Genomic DNA, 19,647 nt, shown 5'->3' on the forward strand with positions numbered 1-19,647 from the left:
AACATTCATGGCTTCTTCTAAATGACATTGGGGGATGTGAAGCTGGGACCATCTTGGTTAACTTCTGAGTTCCTTGTAGGCACCCACTCTGTTCTCCTTATCTGCAACTGTAACTGTGTGCACATTCCTTTCCACACCAAGCTGTACATCTTTCCTATATTTCTGCTTCACCTTCTGCTGTGTTTCACTGTCAATTTGGGTAAATGCAGTATACTCACATACCACACCATGAATGCTATGCTGTCTTGAAATTTTACCAAACAAATTAGTCTATTAAGTTTTAACTGAGTCTTGCTCAAGTTTTTAGGACAGGGGCAGAACTCAAGTCAGACTCTTCGCCAGAACATGCCTGTGGTGGTATGAATGAGAATGACCCCCATAGGCTCATATATTTGAATACTTAGCCATCAGGGAGAGGCACTATTTGAAAGGAATCAGGAGGTGTGTCCTTGTTGGAGGAAGTGTGTCAGCGAGAGCAGGCTTTGAGGTTTCAAAAGTGCAAGCCAGACCCAGTGTCACTCTCTCTTCCTGCTGCCTGTGGATCCAGATGTAGAACTCCCAGCTGTTTCTCCAGCACCATGTCCGCCTGTGTGCTACCATGCTCTCCGCCATGATGACAATGGACTAAACTTCTGAAACTGTAAGTCAGCCCCAATCAAAAGCTTCCTTTGAGTTTTTATTGCCCTATGAGACTCCTGGAGCGGGCCTCCACTGTCTCCCCTCCCATTTGTCTTCTCAGCTCCCGTCAGAACAGCCCAGTAAACTCTGCTGTCAGCACTCTGGGCCTTCCTAAGGCTTTCCACTGCCCACAGAGCCAAACTTTTCCGCATTCCTCCTGCGAAGTCAATCTGAGGGCCTGTGAATGACATGGTCAGGTTTATAGAGCAGCAATCCCACTTCTTACCTGCCTGTGTTGGCTACTTTTTCTCATCACTGTGACCAGACACATGATGAGAAGAAGCTTAAGGGCAGAGATGTTTGTTTCAGCTCATAGACTGAGAGGATCTGGTCCACCATTGTGGTAAAGGCGGGGGAGCAGCTGCCTCTGTGGCAGTGGGAGTTTGTAGCAGCTTCTTATGCAAATCTCCGCAGAGTAGGAAGTGAAGTCTAAACAGGAAACAGAGCCAGACAACAAGCATCCAGGCTGACCTTCATGACCCAATTCTCCCAATGAGGCTCTGCTCCAAAAGGTTCCACAACTAGCCCCAATTAAGTGCCATCAACTGGCAACTAAATATTCAGTCACATGAGCCTATGGAGGCATTTCACATTTGAATCATAGCAGATGATTTGGGGCTCATGCCTGAAGAATGTATTCCCTTCTTCTTGGTAAACCGCCTCCTCTTATTGAAAGATATTGAAATCTTCCTCATCTTATAAGTCCAGGTGGATGCATCCGAACAGATAGATGTTCACTCTTCCAACTGCCCTGCAGCCTGTTGAGTCTGCTACAAACAGCCCACACATTCGCCTTCCTTGGTGCCACAAACCATAGGGAACTTTAGTTGTGAAAGTTGCTCTGTCCTCTGCAGTGGCGGAAGCCTTGTCCAGCCCCTTGGTGCTAGTGATCCTGGAGGGATGCTGGCTCTTTCTAGGGTTTGGGGACCACAAGTGAGTCCTCAGTCTGAGATCTATTGTGCAGTGGAATTTTGAGTGCACTTTGAATATTGCTTTTAGCTGCACAGTCCTATCGGGCTATTTAGCCTTTCTGTCAGTTCTATGAGCTACCCAACAGCCTTTAAAAAAAAATAATCAAAATGATTTTACACTTATGAAATATTGCAGAAGTAGTACAAAGAATTCCTATAAACCTATGTCCCCAAACTGTTAATTTATTGTATTTGCTTTATTGTGATCTCTCCCCTTCCTTCCCTCCCTCGTCATCTCATCTATTTACTCACCTACTATAGCAATTTGTTTCATATACTATTCATAAATGGATAGTAAATGAATAGCTACAAGAATGGTAAGAAATGAGGTGTTTATATAGTCTCAAAATATATTCCCTCAGCTGTATAGAAGGAGGTTTCACAGTGAATCGAGCTGGCAGATACCACCTTAACCCAGCGATCAAAGCTAACATCCTGGGTAACGGAACAAATCAACGCCAGGTGCCTCTTGATGGGGTGCACTGAGCTGGACATACTGTCAGTTCTTGGCATTCCTACAAAAAGACAACCTGAATTTGCTCAAGAGGAAACAGAAGAAACCACGCTAAGCTCCAGTCTACCAAAAAAGCCGTCCCGTTTGCCCTAAGACCATTTTAATAATTATTTACAGTAATCTATCCAAGTGTTTTACAAACTGCACAGCATCAAGCCAATGTAAGAGACTCCCCACCAGCTCAGGCATGAAGGTGGCCCGAGAAGGAGCAGAGGCAGGTAAGGACTGATGGAGACAGGGACACTGAAAACAGAGTTCAACAGCTAGCCATGACTGATCCCTTTGTGTCTCCATTTAACTTGTGTTCTGTGGTTGCAAAACTATGGATCATTTAATCTTTATCTCATGGAACAGTGTTGGTAATGCACAGTACAGGCACGGGCAGGGAGCCACGCTGTGCCCAGCACAGAGCACCCTCCCCATTATAAGCCACTGTGTTCTATTGCTTAATCCCTGGCTCTGAAATCACTTTCTTCATCACTACAATATGGACAATGGCAGTGAGCAATTCATTGGTGTAGGATTAGAATGATGAGATCTCAAGAACAAGGTGTTTAGCATCGTGCATGGTCTACCATGTACTTGGAATAAATGTAGCCTGTAGGTGTGACTAGAACGGCATTGGATGAAGTGATATGCTAAAGGTCACCATGGACCTGAGAAATGAAAGAAATCAAGTCAATTCTTGTCCCTGGCACACCAACATTCTCGTCTGGTACAAAGCATAAAGATGTAAGGGCTGGCAGAGGTCTGACGGGCTGCAGACCAAACACCCACTTCACAGACAAGGAACCTGAGGGTGGGGCATGCCCTAGATCGGTGCTCTGCCTCTTTCCTGGGCTCCTCTATCCTTTCCACTTGTGTTAACCTTGGCATCTGGGGAGGTGGGCTGGGAGCTCATAACTCAGTAATTGCCTTGCAGATTTTATTGGGCCATATAACGGCGTGCTGTGCAAACTTTTATGAGTATTTATTTTACAGTGTCTACTGGAACCATTAACACTTTCATTAGCCAGAGTCAAGGGCTATGAGAGTTTGGGTTTCCTACCAGGATCGATTTCACCTGTAGATTTTACATAAAAGTTTATGAGCACATTTCATGTACATGATAAGGCAAGCCAGAGTTCTCTATGTCTTACAGACTGAGATGGGATGAGGGTCCACGATTTGTGCCTTTCTGTGTGAGACAGAAGGAGATAGGTAGGGCTTAGCAGACCAGCAGCACGTTACCTTTCCTTGAAACCCACAGCCTACTAGCAAAGCTGGTCCAAGTGGCCCCATCCATCCATGGCTCCTGAGACTTTCATTTGGATCCCATATTCTGGCAAGTGGGGTGTAGATGGGGAGTAACCCTCAAAATAAAATGCCTACTTCCTCTGAAAGACTGTGCCTCTATGATATAGCTGACTATACCTGATTCAATTAGGATGTTGTTTTAATGTACTTTTTGTCTGTGAGTACGCTCAAGGTCGCTTATCAGATTTTTTTTTAAAAAGAAATCATTGTGCTGTTACTAAAGTGGTTAAGAGCCTTGTTCTGCTTGAGTGAAAGCAACAATCTGGGAGAAACCATTCTGTGGAGAAGCCAGTACTTGGGACTTTGTTTCTGGCTGTGTAAGTTGAGGACATGAATTGTTCTGTTGACTCAGTGCTGAGACATGTCATGCAGCTTGCCTGGTTCACACAAATAAACTTTATGTGCAGCTATTGACATCCAAATGATATGCAAGGAAATGTTTTAAGCACTCTGAAAACAAATGTAAGAATGAATTGAATCGCACTTGTTAGAGACAAGACTTGTTTTATTGTTTCTCAGTTCTTTGTGGATCTTGCTGTTGTAGATGGAATCTGTTCTCCTCTCAGTCCGTGGCCCGTTTATCATCATCCGCACTTACTAGGCCCCTCTCTTCCCTCCTTTATTTATTTCTTATTCCTCCATCACTTTCTCATCGTCTCCTCCCCACAGGCAACTGCGTTATTATTGCATTTGATGTCTGCCTTTTTGCTTGCCTACATTTTCACAAAATGTTTACAGTTTTGCTGAATGTCTTTTAATATATGTAAATGGTATTGCGTTACATAATCTCATTTCATTTCTTACTCCTGCAACTAAACAATATGCTGTTAAGACTCACTCATGTCGATATGCTTGAATCTAATCTGTTGCTTTCTAATTGCTGCATAATACCCCGTTTTGATTTTATTCATGTAAAAGAATATTTGGAGGAAAAGGTCTGTCTGGACTTCAGGGAACAAGGCTGCTAATCTGGGGAGAAGAGACTAAAATCAGCAGGTGGGCAACTCTAATAATCTGAATAAAATGTACCCTGGGTCTGGTACTGGGAGTGGTGAAGAGGGGATATGTGTCATACTTATTTAAAGTTTGAAAAGGAATGAGGAGAAATGAGGTCAAAGTTCATGTTAGGACTTTATAGCCTAAGGGATGAGATAATTTTCAGTGCCAATGACTGATGGAGGAAACACATGGAAAGTATGATTGGGTCAGGGAGGAAGAAGGGCAGATGGCCCCTAAACGATACATTCATCATTCAATGTTTGTTCATTCAAACACTCACTGAACATCTATTGTCAGCCCAAGAGTGACCTAGTCTACTAGGAAAGTAGGCCCAGAATGGGGAAGACTGATATTGACAAGAGGATCATGGAAATGATTACAGCACCACAAGTTATAATCAGGGACCCTGGAAGATGAACATAAATAAGTAGGAACTCAGGAGAATGGCCCTCTGGGTACATCACATTTCCACTAAAATCTGGATGAGATCCAGGTGACAAGGAGGAGACACTTCATGGAGAGGGACAGCAATAAACCAAGGCCTTGGAGCAGGCAAGAATACTGTGCCCTTCAGGAGCTGAGACCCGCATAGACTAGATCTCGAAGGAGCTGTATGTGCAGCCCTTGGAGTCTTGTCCCAAGATGAAAGGAGTCTATTTAAGGGTGCTAACAAAAGCTCACCACTCTCTGCTGAACAGAACTATCATTGCTGGGTGGAGGAGAGATTTTAGACAGCAGGGAATGGCTTTTCTTAGAGGATAGGGTGGCCATGGCGGTGGGAAAGAGTTTGTTTTATTGTAGGGTCTTAAAAAAATGAAGGTAGCTGAAATGTGGGTGTGACCGGGACAAGTGAAGTGGAAACAGAATCCAGACTGTGCCAGCACTTGTAGGCTGAGCTATGAAGTCTAGAGGGAATGCTACGGAGGGCCTTGGGTCATGGGATGAGGGGCTTAAAGGCCTCATTTAGGTGGCTGTGCAGAGGATAGATTGGGGGAATGTAAGGAAACAAGCCAGGCAGTTGTTTTCCAGAAGAGGGGTGGGGTACTTGGATTAGGGATGGAAGAAGAAGTGGAGCAAAGGAGATCGATTTGACAGATTTTGAGGTCAAGCTATGGGGTTGGTGATAGATTGGAGGGATGCGTATAAGGATCTCTGTGTCAGTGGTGGCCAGATGAGCTTGAAGTGCTTGTCAGATATGCAAATGAAGGTGTCCAAATTGCCTGGATATGACATTCTGACACTTAAGAAATGATCTGCAGGTGGGAAGGTCACTTTGAGTCACCTGTGCTGTGGGGGAAGAGAAGACTATACGGACAGGTGAATCATCAAGAAGACTGTGTAGGGACATAAATTGGAAAATGCCTATTTGGAAGATAAATTTTTATTGGAGATCTTAAATTGTGTTATTCATTTTGAGACTTTAAAAGTGCAGTAGCAAGCAAAGAAAATATAAGATAATCTCATCTTCCCACTGTCATGAATATATTGGTTATGTCTGCTATGTGGAAGAGAAATGAAAAATTACATGTCCCCCTCCCCCAACTGCCAATGAACAGTCCCATGAGTTCAGGGTGTCAGGATACATTTTTAAGGGCCTGACTCATGCTTTCTCACTGTATTTTCCTTTCCTGGTCTAGGTTGCAGACTCATGTCCCTCAGGAGACAGGGTGTCCATGAAGCCAAGGCTATCTGAAAAAGATGAGTAGGAGAAAAAGGAATGATTTCCCAGTGACTGAGGAGAGCTAGCTCCCAGGAAAGGTCTGTGGCCCTGGAGTGGAGCAGTACTTATGCTCCCCTTCCTGTGTCAATGATCCAAGCAACAGGAGGACCTGGGTGTGTGGCTTACAGAGGTCAGACTGCCAGCTTGGCCAGCTTCCCCTGTGGAGGTGGGCAAGGAAAGGGACCACAAGACCTGAGGCGCTGGGATTCCCAATGGTGATCCAAACCACATCAGTTTCCTATTACTAGCAGAGCTTTGCTCATGCCTTATCACAGGATGGTGATGTAATCCCTTAGGAAGAAGGAAATGAGAAATGACTGAGGCTGGGAATCACCAACCAAGCAAGTTGAGAGTTCAGACTTGAAATCAAAGTGTTTAACATAAAATAAAGGAATGAAATATTTGTTGAACATTTGACACTGTAGAAAAAAATAAATTTAGACACCTTCATTTGCATATCTGACAAGCACTTCAAGCTCATCTGGCCACCACTGACACAGGGACCTTTATACACACCCCTCCAATCTATCACAAGCCCCATCAGCTTGACCTTAATGAGAGTAGAACACGATAAAAATGAGGATGGAAGAATTACAGAAGTAAACCAGATCCTCCTAGAAAGAGACAGCTCAAAGGGACCCTTTTAGGAAGAAATAGCCAACCCCGCAAAGGGAGTGGGACAGAAAGGCCTGTGAGATGGGCAGGGAGGTGTCCCTGTAAGAAACAAAAGTCTTGAGAGCCCAGGAAACACAAGGCAAGGGCTATGGAGAGGATAGGAAGTGAGATGGGTGTAGATGTCACTCAAGAAGCTTATTAGTAAAGAGACAAGGAGGTTTAAAAAATGGTTTGTTTGGGGCTAGGAGAGACTTGAGGATATTTCCATTCTGAGATAAACAGAGAAGCAGGAATGTGAATAAGAAACACAGGGTGGATAACGGAGGGGGAGAGGAGCCTCAGTATAAGGCATCTTATTGGGTCCTGTAAAGAAACAGGCAAGTCCTTGGTCTTGCAGAGGGAGGCCTGCACAGCTCTTTAGAGAGGGCTCCATGGCTGCTAGAGGAGGATCCCGAGGAAGAGTGCAATGGATGATCTTGTTAGCAAGATGTGTAGAGAAGTTGATTTGGGCCCATAAAAGACTTGGAAATAGTAGAAATGTTTTAGTATCAACTCAGAGAAAAATGCAATAAAGACTCATCAAGGTCAAATAAAAGAATAGTAATCATGAAGTCACCATTAGGAATACAGTCTATGTGGTAGGCATTGTGCTATGCCTGCTGCTTAATAACATGCATAATTAATATAATGCTTAGACTTTATCTTCTCTGTACTGAGGAACTTGAAGCTTTGCTAAAATAACAACTTCACTAAAAAGTGTAACCTTTTATTATACCATACCAAGGGAATCCCAAACCCTGGGTTTTAAGCAGTCTTCTGGAAACCACAGTCAGCCATACTTTGCTGTGCAGGAGAAACACTTTAATCTCAAGACACCTGGGTGAGGATGTATAGGCAATGGATGTGGGGCCTCTGACTAAGTGATTCAGGGTCAGATCTGATAGCCTGCTGAATAGTGGCATCCCAGGTTGAAGGTAGATTTCAGAGTCCCTCTGGGTCAATTAGAATCTGAATCCTTGAAGCTTCCATCCCATCAGCCGTGTGATGAGAAGTGTAGGTCAGAACAGTAAACAAAAAGTGTCGAGCAATTCCTTTCTGGAAGTTTAGCTATGGATGGTGGCTGGTGTATTCAAGGTAGAAAAGAGTTAATTTTTAAAAGGAAAAACTCAAGGTTGTTTAAACCCCGTTGAGAGAATTCCAATGAGGAGGGGGCAGGGAAGAAAGGGAGTAGGTTTTCATGTAGGTTTCCTGAGGTAATAGAAGATGGATTTTGAGGCATGGGGACAAGGCAGACTTGATTGGTGGGAGGGAGAAAAGGCCAGAGAACAGGAGGGAGGTGGGTGGGCTGCTGTGCTTGGTAGTGGGAGGTTAAGATCGCACTGTGTAATGGACCCAGTGTTCCCTGTGAAGAAGGAGGCAGGGTTGTAAGCCAAAAGATGAGAGAGATGGGTGGGGGCAGTCAGAGGTGTGAGGAAGGCAGCTAAAGAAGGGGGTGCGTTGCAGAGTTGACAAAAAAGCGGGCATGTTTGACGGACAGTGGTGGTGTCGCTCTGAGGATGGTCATCATGAATTCTTGATGAGCTGATGGGCCCCGTAGTGGCACATCCCCAGTAAACCCAAGCAACTGTGTTCACCCCAGAGCAAGAAAAAAAAAAGTGGTGTAGCTAGAAGTTTAAAGTTCTGATTAAAGCATAGTGGAATGATAGATCATGTGATATAGGCTTGATAAAAAGGAGAATAAGGAGAGGAAGTAACTGATGGACTGACAGGGAGCCATTGTGGTTTATTGCATTAAAGGTACCATTGAGATTTGAAATCCATTTGGGGGAAGTTGACCAACACTCCTGAAGAAAGAGTAGGACTCAAACATAAAACCAGCCATAATGACAAAATTGTGTTGGCTTTGGGAATAAGTGGCCAATGTAGAATGGAGGTCATGGGGACTAGGGGGTCATAGTGTTGGGTGTTCATCCGTGTTGACCGGGAATTCACATGACTCAGGGGCTAAGTCTGTCTAGGAATAAGGATGGTAGGAATACAGTCACCCAAAGGAGGAAAAAGCTTTATTGCCATCTGACCTGGACAGATGTTGTATTGACATCTAGCCTCCAAGCCCAGCTGGGAAGAGTCAAAGCTAAAGTGTTTTTTGTTTTTGTTTTTTACTTAAGATGATGTCCCCTTTAAATTGCAGAAGTTTTGGGGAGAAAGAACTAAGCCCTGTGAAACATTTACTCTTTGGTTTAAGTGAGTTTTTCAGTCATTTGCAGAGAATGCTTTTTGGCCAAGGGAACTAAAAAGGCATATGGAGTGAGAGGCGATGGATAAGCCTAGAAAATGTCATTGCAGTCAGTAGTAGGAACCAAGACAGGGCAACTGGCTCTGAGAACCAGGAAAATCATAACCAGGCAGGTGGAACTCTCCCAGCTCACGTCAACTCTGTGAGCCAGCAGGGCCCACTGTGAGAGCAGCTCAAAGTTTTCCAGAAGGATCACCTTCTACTCTGATCAAGACCCTATTAGGCTCCTGGCTGCTGATCCTACAGCTGTAGACATTCTAGTAGGAGCAGAAGGGTATATATATATATATATATATATGATCTTGATTATGTAGGACCTGTCAGCCTGAGAAGCAGATCACATCTGTATGTTTGGGGATGAAGGTTATGTCAAATAGTGTCCATGTATCCACTGACTCAGTCATCCATCCATCTATCCACCCACTCATCCAAATTGAAACATTTATTGACCAATCTTTGTTCTATATTAGAATCTGGGCAAACTAAAATGTTTAATCAGTGACTGGATGGGAAACGGTGTGCAGGGTGCTTTCTCCAAACTACGGAAAGCAAAGGTTTCAAAGGTGTCATACCCAGAAAGCTGTCCCAGTGGGGTTAGGAACCCCGTTTTTGCTGTGGTTTTGAGATGAAGGATATTCTAAACTAGTAGCAGAGATATCCTGTGAGTTGGAGAGCCTATACAATAAAAAGGATGCTTGCAAAATAATACACCAGGATCCCCTCCTGCTTGGGAGCTTGTAAAAGCATCCTTGAGGCTGGTGGAAAAGGATTCCAGAGATTTCTGTGCACGATATGTTTATGACAGGAAGCCTGGGATCTGGACAGGGCAGGGTTCTGGAAGTTTCTTTAACTGCCTCATTTGTTTCTCACTCACAAAAGACTGGTTTTCAGCCTGTCAGAAAGCAAGGGTATGTGGTTTAGGTATAATACCATTATTCGTGCTTTTTCCTCTAAGACTAATTTCAAAGTTATTTCTATAGCAATGCAACCCTCACTTACTCCTATTTAAACATGTTACATTCCCTGTCCCCTATGGCATGTATCATTGGAAGGATAGCCTATGAGTTCTGTGCTGTGGGATGGTCTGTATGTCAAGTGTGTTGCTGATTGGTCAGTAAATAAATCACTGATTGGCCATTGGCTAGGCAGGAAGTATAGGCGGGACAAGGAAAAGAATTCTGGGGAGTGGAAGGCTGAGAGGGAGACACTGCCAGCCGCCATCAGGACAAGGAAGATGTAAAGTACCGGTAAGCCACAAGCCACGTGGCAAAGTAAAGATTAATAGAAATGGGCTAAATATAAGAGTAAGAGCTAGACAATAACAGGCCTGAGCTAATGGCCAAGCAGTTTAAATAATGTAAGAGTCTGTGTGTTTATTTTATAAGTGGGCTCTGAGACTGGCCGGACTTGGTGGCGGGAGTTGGAGAGAAATTCTCAAGCAACAAATGGCGTCCAACGTGGTGGCAAGAGTTTCCACCTAAAAACTGAGAAAAAAGATTCTAAAACGGAGCTAAAAACAGTTCCTAATTGTCTCTCTCAAATGAGCGGCAGCTGCCGGTTTGAGCTACTGGCGGGTTCCTGGCGTGCATGCTCGACCTGCAGTATGGCGGGAATAAGGCCTCTGCAAGTGGCACATTAACCTGCGTGGTAGATTTAGCCTTTGCAGGTACAAAACAAAAAAAGAGGTTTTTGGGCTACACGCTGCTTGGATAAAAGCATAGACCCACGATAGCTCCCAGAGCTGGCGGTAAACGTAGCCATGTTGGGAAGCTGAGGTGGGCGGAGCCAGCAGCCACAGCTGCTGCAGTTTAAGGCAAGAGATTCACAATAAGACAGATTCAGATGTAATAGTTTACAATGTGTGTAAAAGATATGTAGGCTTGAAAGAGACAAAAAAAAAAGGTGATATATAGAGTTATAGAAACAAATACATAGTTTTAAAAAATAAAGTCTTTAAAGAGACAGTAAAGGTAGTATAAAAATAAGCCACGTAAAGATGAATATTACACAGAGAATCTGGATTGTGTTGTCTTTGGGATTCTTAACTACAGAGAGATATTTGATTGTAAAGGAAGCTGAGTTAAACCAATATGCATATTTTAAAGATATCTTGACTTCAAAATTTGGATATAAGGATATGTTGCTTTGGAAAAGAGTCTCTGCTCTTGTTTCCACAGAAAGCCAGAGACTATGGATTTGTTCCAGATTAAGATACATCAGGTTTGACCAGCCAAGACCCCCTGAAAGGTTTCCAATGACACCATGGCCCAGATGATTCAACATCCAGAATGGTTTCAAGTCAACTGGCTCAGATATACAGCCTCACGGACTACTCCATGATCCTAAAATTTTCTTTCTGTCTCCAGAAGATACAGCGCCCCCCTCCAGCAGGAAGTAGTAAGAGAAGCTACGCCCAAATTCCCAAATATACCAAGCTGGCTTTAGAGATGGAATTGGCTCACTCCCCCTCTAAACCCAGACATATTGCTCAAAAAAAAAAAAAAAATGGTTAAGAGATTCTTGTGTCCCAAATCAGAAGAGCCCTCTGGTGTGGGACAGAGAAAAAACAATATTTTTATTTAAATCAGGTTGATTATAAATACAATCTCTTTCTAAAACAAAAAGGGGGTAGTTTAGATATGATAGGATAAAAGTAGATTAATGAACCTACTTTTAAAGAGTAACAACTTGTTTAAAATGTTTTACATTGCTATAGATTTTAGTTTATTGATACAAATTTAAACTTAATTTTGTTATACTGTATATATATTTCTATTCTTGTTTGAGGTATTATGTTTATGTAACTCATTTAAAATTATAATGGATAATTAAAAAATAGATTAATAATTAGTCATCTATGATAATCATATTTGTAGCCATGTTAGTTAAGTCTTCTAGGTATACATAGTTATATTTCAGATAGATAGGTAGTCTTCAAACACTTCAAAGACCTACAGAATATGGCATTTAAAATGTTTTAAAAATTTAGACTTTCTGGACAGTGAGACATGTCTGCTCCTGACAGCACCGATTTACTTCAGAGAGGAGGATGGGCATCGAAGACACTCCATACGGAGTTTATCTTCACCTTGACAAAAATAGCCATTTGGGCAAGAAACTGTTCTTGCCTGGACTGCCTGATCAACTGGACATACAGGACCCATACAAAGGTGACCACTGAACTTTGCTTGACAAAATGGTCCTTCAGGTTCCTGCTTTGCAGAGAAAACTGCCAGACATTCTACAGGACACAGAGAAAAGTGAATAAGAGACTCTAGGCCTGTGGGCTGAAGACAAATGCCCCAACTTTACAAGAGAACTTTGAATGACTGTCCAAGCTGCCAGCTGTCTCTGTCTACCCTACAAGACTCCTAAAAGTTGCTTATATCCTTCTCCATTTCTCAGGTAGTAGTATATCCTTCTGAGGTCTTTGATGTGGTTAAAGACTAGATACTTACAATTTTCCTTAGTTATAATAAAAGATAAGTTAGATATAAAACCTTAAACTTACAAATATAAGATAGATAGGATCTCTTCTTTAATATTGTAACTGTAATTCTTGCTTGATAATTGTTTTGTTATATGTAATTTTACTATGTTAAAGTTAAAACCTTCCTTTTTAAGAAAAGAAAAAGGGGAAGTGCTGTGGGATGGTCTGTATGTCAAGTGTGTTGCTGATTGGTCAGTAAATAAATCACTGATTGGCCATTGGCTAGGCAGGAAGTATAGGCGGGACAAGGAAAAGAATTCTGGGGAGTGGAAGGCTGAGAGGGAGACACTGCCAGCCGCCATCAGGACAAGGAAGATGTAAAGTACCGGTAAGCCACAAGCCACGTGGCAAAGTAAAGATTAATAGAAATGGGCTAAATATAAGAGTAAGAGCTAGACAATAACAGGCCTGAGCTAATGGCCAAGCAGTTTAAATAATGTAAGAGTCTGTGTGTTTATTTTATAAGTGGGCTCTGAGACTGGCCGGACTTGGTGGCGGGAGTTGGAGAGAAATTCTCAAGCAACAGTTCTGCTATTTCTGTGATTTTTACCATATCTTTCTCCTATCATGGAAGCTCAAGATGACTGAATTGGCTACTCTCAAGACTACACAGGGTGGGCCCAACCTGGGATGGCCTTGGGGCTATGATGCTCCTCTCCAGGTATAAATAGCTGGTAGTTCAATGGCAGTGCTCACAAGCCAGTCGGTTACTTTTCTTCCATAAAAGGGAAATCTTTTAAAAGAACAACTGCATACATTAATTAATGTCACCCCATAGGAGGTGAATGAGTTCACGGGTTCAAGGGGGCCTAGAAGGAAATGGAACAGTGGGGCACTGCTTGGTGCCTTTGAATGCGATCTCTCATTAATTGCTGTTTGACCTCAGTTTTCTTCTTATTCTCCACGACCCCTTTTAACTCTCTTTCCAGTTCCTGCCTGTCCTGAGCCTGCCCCTCTGGACCATGTACAGGCACACTCGTTCCTCCTGGCTAGCTTTGGCATCAGATCTCTGCCTTTTTTTTTTGTCTCTTTCTAAGCCCCTTTAAGAGACAATGGACTTTTGTTTCTTTTCTTTCTGCGGTCAGAGCACAAAGAAAATGGGAAGCTCCTGTGGTTCACAGTCTGGTTCCCCTTCCAATCAGGTTGTGGTTACCTGAGGACTGAGTCACTGACAGGAAGGTTCAGCTCTCTGGCCCCTGCCCGCGCCCTCCACGCTTCTGCCCCGCCTTTGCTGATGAATAGACCCTCAGACCCACTAAAGACTGGGCATCAGAACCTGCCCTGTGCCGTACTGTGCAGCCAGCCTTCTTCTGGGGGGTCTTTCCTTAAAGAAGCCAGCCTCTTCTGGCCTTTCCAACATTTAAAATAAAGCTGAGCTGTGCCAGAGCATGTGTGAAGAGAGAGCTACACAGTGACTTCCCTATATCCAAGTTACTAATTTTCTGCGACCTGCCAACATTTCCATTTTAGGCTTGTAAGATTAGAAAGAATCATTTGAAAATATGTCACATTTTCACGGTTTCCACAAGGACTCCTGGGTACAGATTGTCTAGGACTGAATTTGGTGGTCCCTGAGTTTGTCTTTTCTCCCCGTGATAGCCTGTTCACTAGCAGGCCAGGAGTAGACAGAACGAACCCATGGCAGTGGGCAACATTTTAGCAAAGGAAAGCAAAACAGGAGGAACTCCAGCACAGGCTAGAGCGAGGTGGCACTTCGTTGTCATCGCACTGAAGAAGCCATTGTGGCAGGCAAACTACCTTGAGAGAAAAGAGGCATAAAGGGCCTCTGCCCTGTGACTGCAGAGGAGGGTGTGGCCCCTCTGTTAACCCATGCTGTGCTTGTCTCCCTCACTTCCCCATTCATCAATCATCCACACCCTCATACAGATGCAGAGACATTCACTCATTTTCTCACCTCCACTCACACCATTCACATCTCTCTCTCTCTCTCTCTCTCTCTCTCTCTCTCTCTCTCTCTCTCTCTCTCTCTCTCTCTCTCTCATACACACACACACACACACACACACACACACACACACACACACACGGGGGGGGGCATGTTTATGCTTGTGCATTGTCTCTCACACTCTCTTAGACATACATGAAAACCCATGCTGTTTTATTACTCATATTGAGGGGCCCACCTCAAATAAGGAGGCTTATTCTTAATTATTAATGCCTGGCCTTAGCTTGGTTTAGTTTCTAATAACTTAACTTATCCTGTCTACCTTTTGCTTCTGGGCTTTTCCTGTTCTCTTACTTCGGTAAATCTTACTCTTACTCTGTGGCTTGCTGGGTAGCTGGGTGGCTGGCCCCTGGAGTCTTCCTCTTTCTCCAGGTGCTTGATCTCTCCTTCCAGATTTCTCCTTCTGTATATTCTCTCTGCCTGCCAGCCCCGCCTATCCTTTCTCCTGCCTCACTATTGGCCATTCAGTTCTTTATTAGACCATCAGGTGTTTTAGACAGGCCCAGTAACACAGCTTCACAGAGTTAAACAAATGCAATATGAACAAAAGTGACACACCTTAAAATAATATTCTACTACAAACCTATCTCTGAAGTATGATCTGGGGTTTGGGATGTTATTCCCCAGTTTAATGGAGATGAGGCCACTTGACTTAAAACAAAGTGATTTGATCAGCTAGAACAGGTTCTTCACACTACTGAAACCTTAGTGTCCCTGAGCTGAGACCTTAGGATGCTTATGTCTGTTCCAAGCAGGAAGAGAAACTCTTTTGAAGATGCCCCCTCCCACCACTCACACACTGAAACCCAAAGAGAACTCTGAAATGGTTAATGAGGAAACCAAGAAATGAATCCCTTTCAATCTTCCAGTTTAACCGTTGTTTTGCTTTTGCAGCCTGCTGAGCTGGTCTGGCATCTTGGGACCTATTATTCAGGATGGCTTTTTGCCAGTCTTTTCCAGCCTGCCAAATAATCCCTTTGACATGGCATTCATCCTATCGACTTTCACTCTCTGGTTGGCTAGAGCGATGCTGAGGACCAGTCCAGTGCGCCTGACTGTTTGGCCATAAACACCAGAAACATGAATCCCATTAGGATGCTGACCTTGGAGGAAGAGCTATTTGTGGTTGCTGCTCAGCCTTCTCAAGGCCCACGATGCACAAGGTTGCTTCCATTTCCACAGCACTTTGCCACAGGCAGTGCACGTTCACACCTATTAATTACTTCATTTGGTTTGTACAGGATCTCGGGAAGAGGAGAGTTCAAATATTCTTATTGCAATTTCTGATAAAAGGTTAAGTGACTTGCCTCCTGGTCATAGCTAATGAGGAGCAGAGGTGAGGCTGACACGGGCACTTTTGATTGACAGACCAGAGTCTTTCCTGGAGCTTTTCATTATCTTAAGACTGTGGGTGCTGGGGACTCACCACCTGCTAAGGATGCACCCTTCTTTGCAAAAGGATTCAGGTCTCTAGATGAGGGTGGGCAGTCAGCGCCTTAGCTTGGCCCCCTGGGGATCATGTTGTCTAGAGAACAGAATGGGCTTTGTGTGGCTAGGCAGCTGTTAGACATGAAAGGAACTTTGGTTTATAAAGCTGAAGCCTGGTTTGGAATTCTGTGAGATTGTGGAGTGACTTGTTAACATTCCCCATCTCAGCCTCTGCACTTGATCCTGAGGAAAATGAAACCTACCTGGCCAGCCCTTCCTCCTCCTCCCCTGCACCAGCCATGTGGGCACGCATACATTTAGTAAGGTAATATTTGGGAAATCTCTCTTGCATGTGAGTGGCTGTATGAGTTAACTTCTGTTGTGGTAACAAACAGCTCAAAGGCTTACAACCACCCTTCATGATTCCTTAGTGAGGTCTTCTTGAATTCTGTTGGGTTGTGCTGAACTGGGCTTTGTGTCCTGACTGAAGAAGTAGCTGTTCTCTGGGTGGCACTGTTGTTGTAGTTGAGGGTAACAACAAAAAGAGGAGAACCAAATCCCACAGGTATATTTCAAACTTCTCTTCGGAAGTGACTCATGTCACAGCCACGCGTATTTCTCCCCAAAGCAAGTCTCTTGACGACACCTGCAGTCAGCAGGGTGGGAAAGTATGTACTTTATCTTAAAGGAGACATGGCCTGGGTAAAGAAAGAGTGGCTAATTCCCAGTTGGTGCCACAGTTTACTGGGGTGTGTTTGTGGGGGGTTAGTTATCCCACTCGTGGTTGCATAGGTTATGGGCTTCAGCAAAAGGCTGAACCCAACTCCATTGACTGACCAGGTGGTGAGTGTCTGTCCATGTATCTGTGTCAGTGTCTCTTGCAGACCCCTCTTCTCCTCCACTGTCCTCCACAGCAGTGTTCATGCCTCAGAGAAAAGAGCTTCTCCTTCAGGAGCCATGCAATATAAATGCAAAGAAGGAGACCTGGCCATAAATCCCTGCAGCCCTCCTGAGAGCTTGGTATGGCTGTCACTCAGCTGGGCATGGGCAGATGCACTCAGGCTTCTCTTCAGTAAGAAGGACACCTGCAAGGTGAGTAATGACTGGGTGAAGGGAAGAGACCGGCTTTACAGATGCTTGTGGTGGAAATGAATGTCGTTCAGGGAGGATTGCGGTGAGGAGAAGATCATTGTCATGGCGAGTTCTTCCACCCAGTTTCCAGTATGCCGTTCTCCCATGATGGAGAGGAGGCCACATGCCTGGGACTCACCACACCTGGGCCATATGAAGGAGACCTGGGTTGCCGTGTGTTCGCAGCACAATGAGAATTCATGCACCAAGGGTCTCAGGATTCTGTAACCAATGCCACCTTAGGGAAAATGTGATCACTTCAGTGGATTCCAGCATCATTGGGCATGCCATTCCTGAACAAACTTTCATCTCATGCCCAACACCACCACCATTCCATGAGCACACACTGGGTGGGGTTTATGGAGCTCTTCCTTGGGGTGTTTCATGTCTGAGGGTATAGAGAGATCAAGCCCTGTAACCTGACCTGAAGGGATCACAGTCTACAGGACAAGTATATGGTCCACACCTGAATCCAAGCAGAGGCCCTATCAGAGATCCATAGGCATCATCCAGGGGCTGCTCCAATGCATAGCTCTCTTCTCCGATGCCTTGTTTCTGCTTCCACAGTAAGACCCAGGGTATCTGGTGGTCTTTACTCTCTGCATCCCATTTTCTCCAAAGAGTAACCCTTCTCTAACACAGCAGCAGAAGCAGCAGAGCAGCACAAGACAGAGAGTCCTGTAACTCTAATCCTGGTTCTGTTATTTGTTACCAGGGTGGCTTTTTTGAGCCTTGTTTTTGGCAACTGTAAAATTGAGCTACACTGTCTTCTCAGGAGACTTGGGAAACTCAGAGCCCAAATGCACATTGCCTAGCATGCCTCTGGAGCCTCTACTCTTAGAGTGTTGGATGCTCTAAATGTGGTCCTTTCTCCCAGTGTCACTGCAGCATCCTTTTCTAGTTATGTGAACACTGGCTGCCTCAACAAACAAACCACTTGATTTTGGTGGTTTCACACAATAAATACTGATTTCCCCTCAGATTAGAATGTGTACAGGTTTCCTGATTGGCAAGAGGGTTTTTTTCCTATGGGGACTTGGGTCACCTGTGTCTTGTGATTTTTCAGTGTCTTGCTTATAGCACACGTGCAGAAAGAGGGAGAGCATGTGCTGCTCCTGACCACTGTGGTCCATGATTGAAACATGTCTATGGATTTAATTTATCACACACACACACACACACACACACACACACACAGAGAGAGAGAGAGAGAGAGAGAGAGAGAGAGAGAGAGAGAGAGAGAGAGAGAGAGAGGTAGGCATGAACTCATGCACACACAATCAGTGATCATATCTAATGGCAAATGAGGTTGAGACTCAATCTTCTTGCAGGAAATGAAGGAGGTCCAACAGTCGCTCCCTTACATGATTTCTCTCTGACTATAGCAAATGTCCCCTTTGTTCCTGCTCACCCTAGAATAGGCATCTCCACACACTAGGTATAGTAATCTCCTTAATTTTTCAGTCAGTTCTGGGGATTGAATCCAGGATCTTTTATATAAGGCAAGTACTCTACCACTGGGCTCCATCTCTGGCCACAGAATGAGCTTTCAAAGGAGAGTTGGGGATGGAGAGATGGCTCAGTTGTAAAGTGCCCGCCTTGCAAGCATGAGGACCTGAGTTCAGGTCCTGCACCCATGAAAAGGTGTCTGTAACCCTATTGCTAGGGTGGGCAGGAAGTAGAGACAGACAGACTCTCAGATCTTGCTGGCCAGCCAGTTAGGTCAGTTGGTGGGCTCTAGGTTCAGTGACAGACTCTGTCTCAGAAAACAAAGGTGCAAATTGGTACAGGAAGACACTCCGTGGCTTCACATGCATGTGCATATACATTCATACAGGCACCTGTATATAGCAGGAATCTTAGGTTTTATTAATAAAAATCAAACCTGAGGCCAGTTATTGTAGTGAATGCTGGAAGATCAGAGAAGCAGAACAAGCCACAGCTACCTCACCTTGCCAGTTCCTCAGCTGATCCTGTTTACTCAGACTGGAAGCCTCTGAGTCCTTATCCAGAATAGGTCTCAGCTGAACTGTAGCTCAAAAGCCTAAAAGCTTAACCAGCCAAATGCTTAACCAGCCAAATGCTTCTAGTTCCCGGTTTTCACGCCTCATATACATTTCTGCTTTCTGACATCACTTCCTGGGATTAAAGGCTCACTTCCTGGGATTAAAGGCATGAGTCACCATGCTTGGCTATTTCCAGTGTGGCCTTAAACTCAGAGATCCAGATGGATCTCTGCCTCCCAAGTGATAGGATTAAAGGCATGTGCCATCATTTTCTGGCCTCTATGTCTACCTAGTGGCTGTTCTGTCCTCTGACCCCAGATAAGTTTATTAGGGTGCACGATATTTTGGGGAACACAATACCACCACACCTGTATGCACATACGCACACCCATATGAACATGCACACATGCATTCACTATACACACGTACACACATGCAAGTAAATATATAAAAATAATACAGAAAGGTGTGAATTACTCTTCACTGTAGAATCTTTTCTACAGTCTTCCTGCAGTCTCCTCACCATGGCCTGCAAGG

The sequence above is a fragment of the Peromyscus eremicus genome, chromosome 7 (assembly GCF_949786415.1).
Source record: "Peromyscus eremicus chromosome 7, PerEre_H2_v1, whole genome shotgun sequence".
Lineage (NCBI taxonomy): Eukaryota > Metazoa > Chordata > Mammalia > Rodentia > Cricetidae > Peromyscus > Peromyscus eremicus.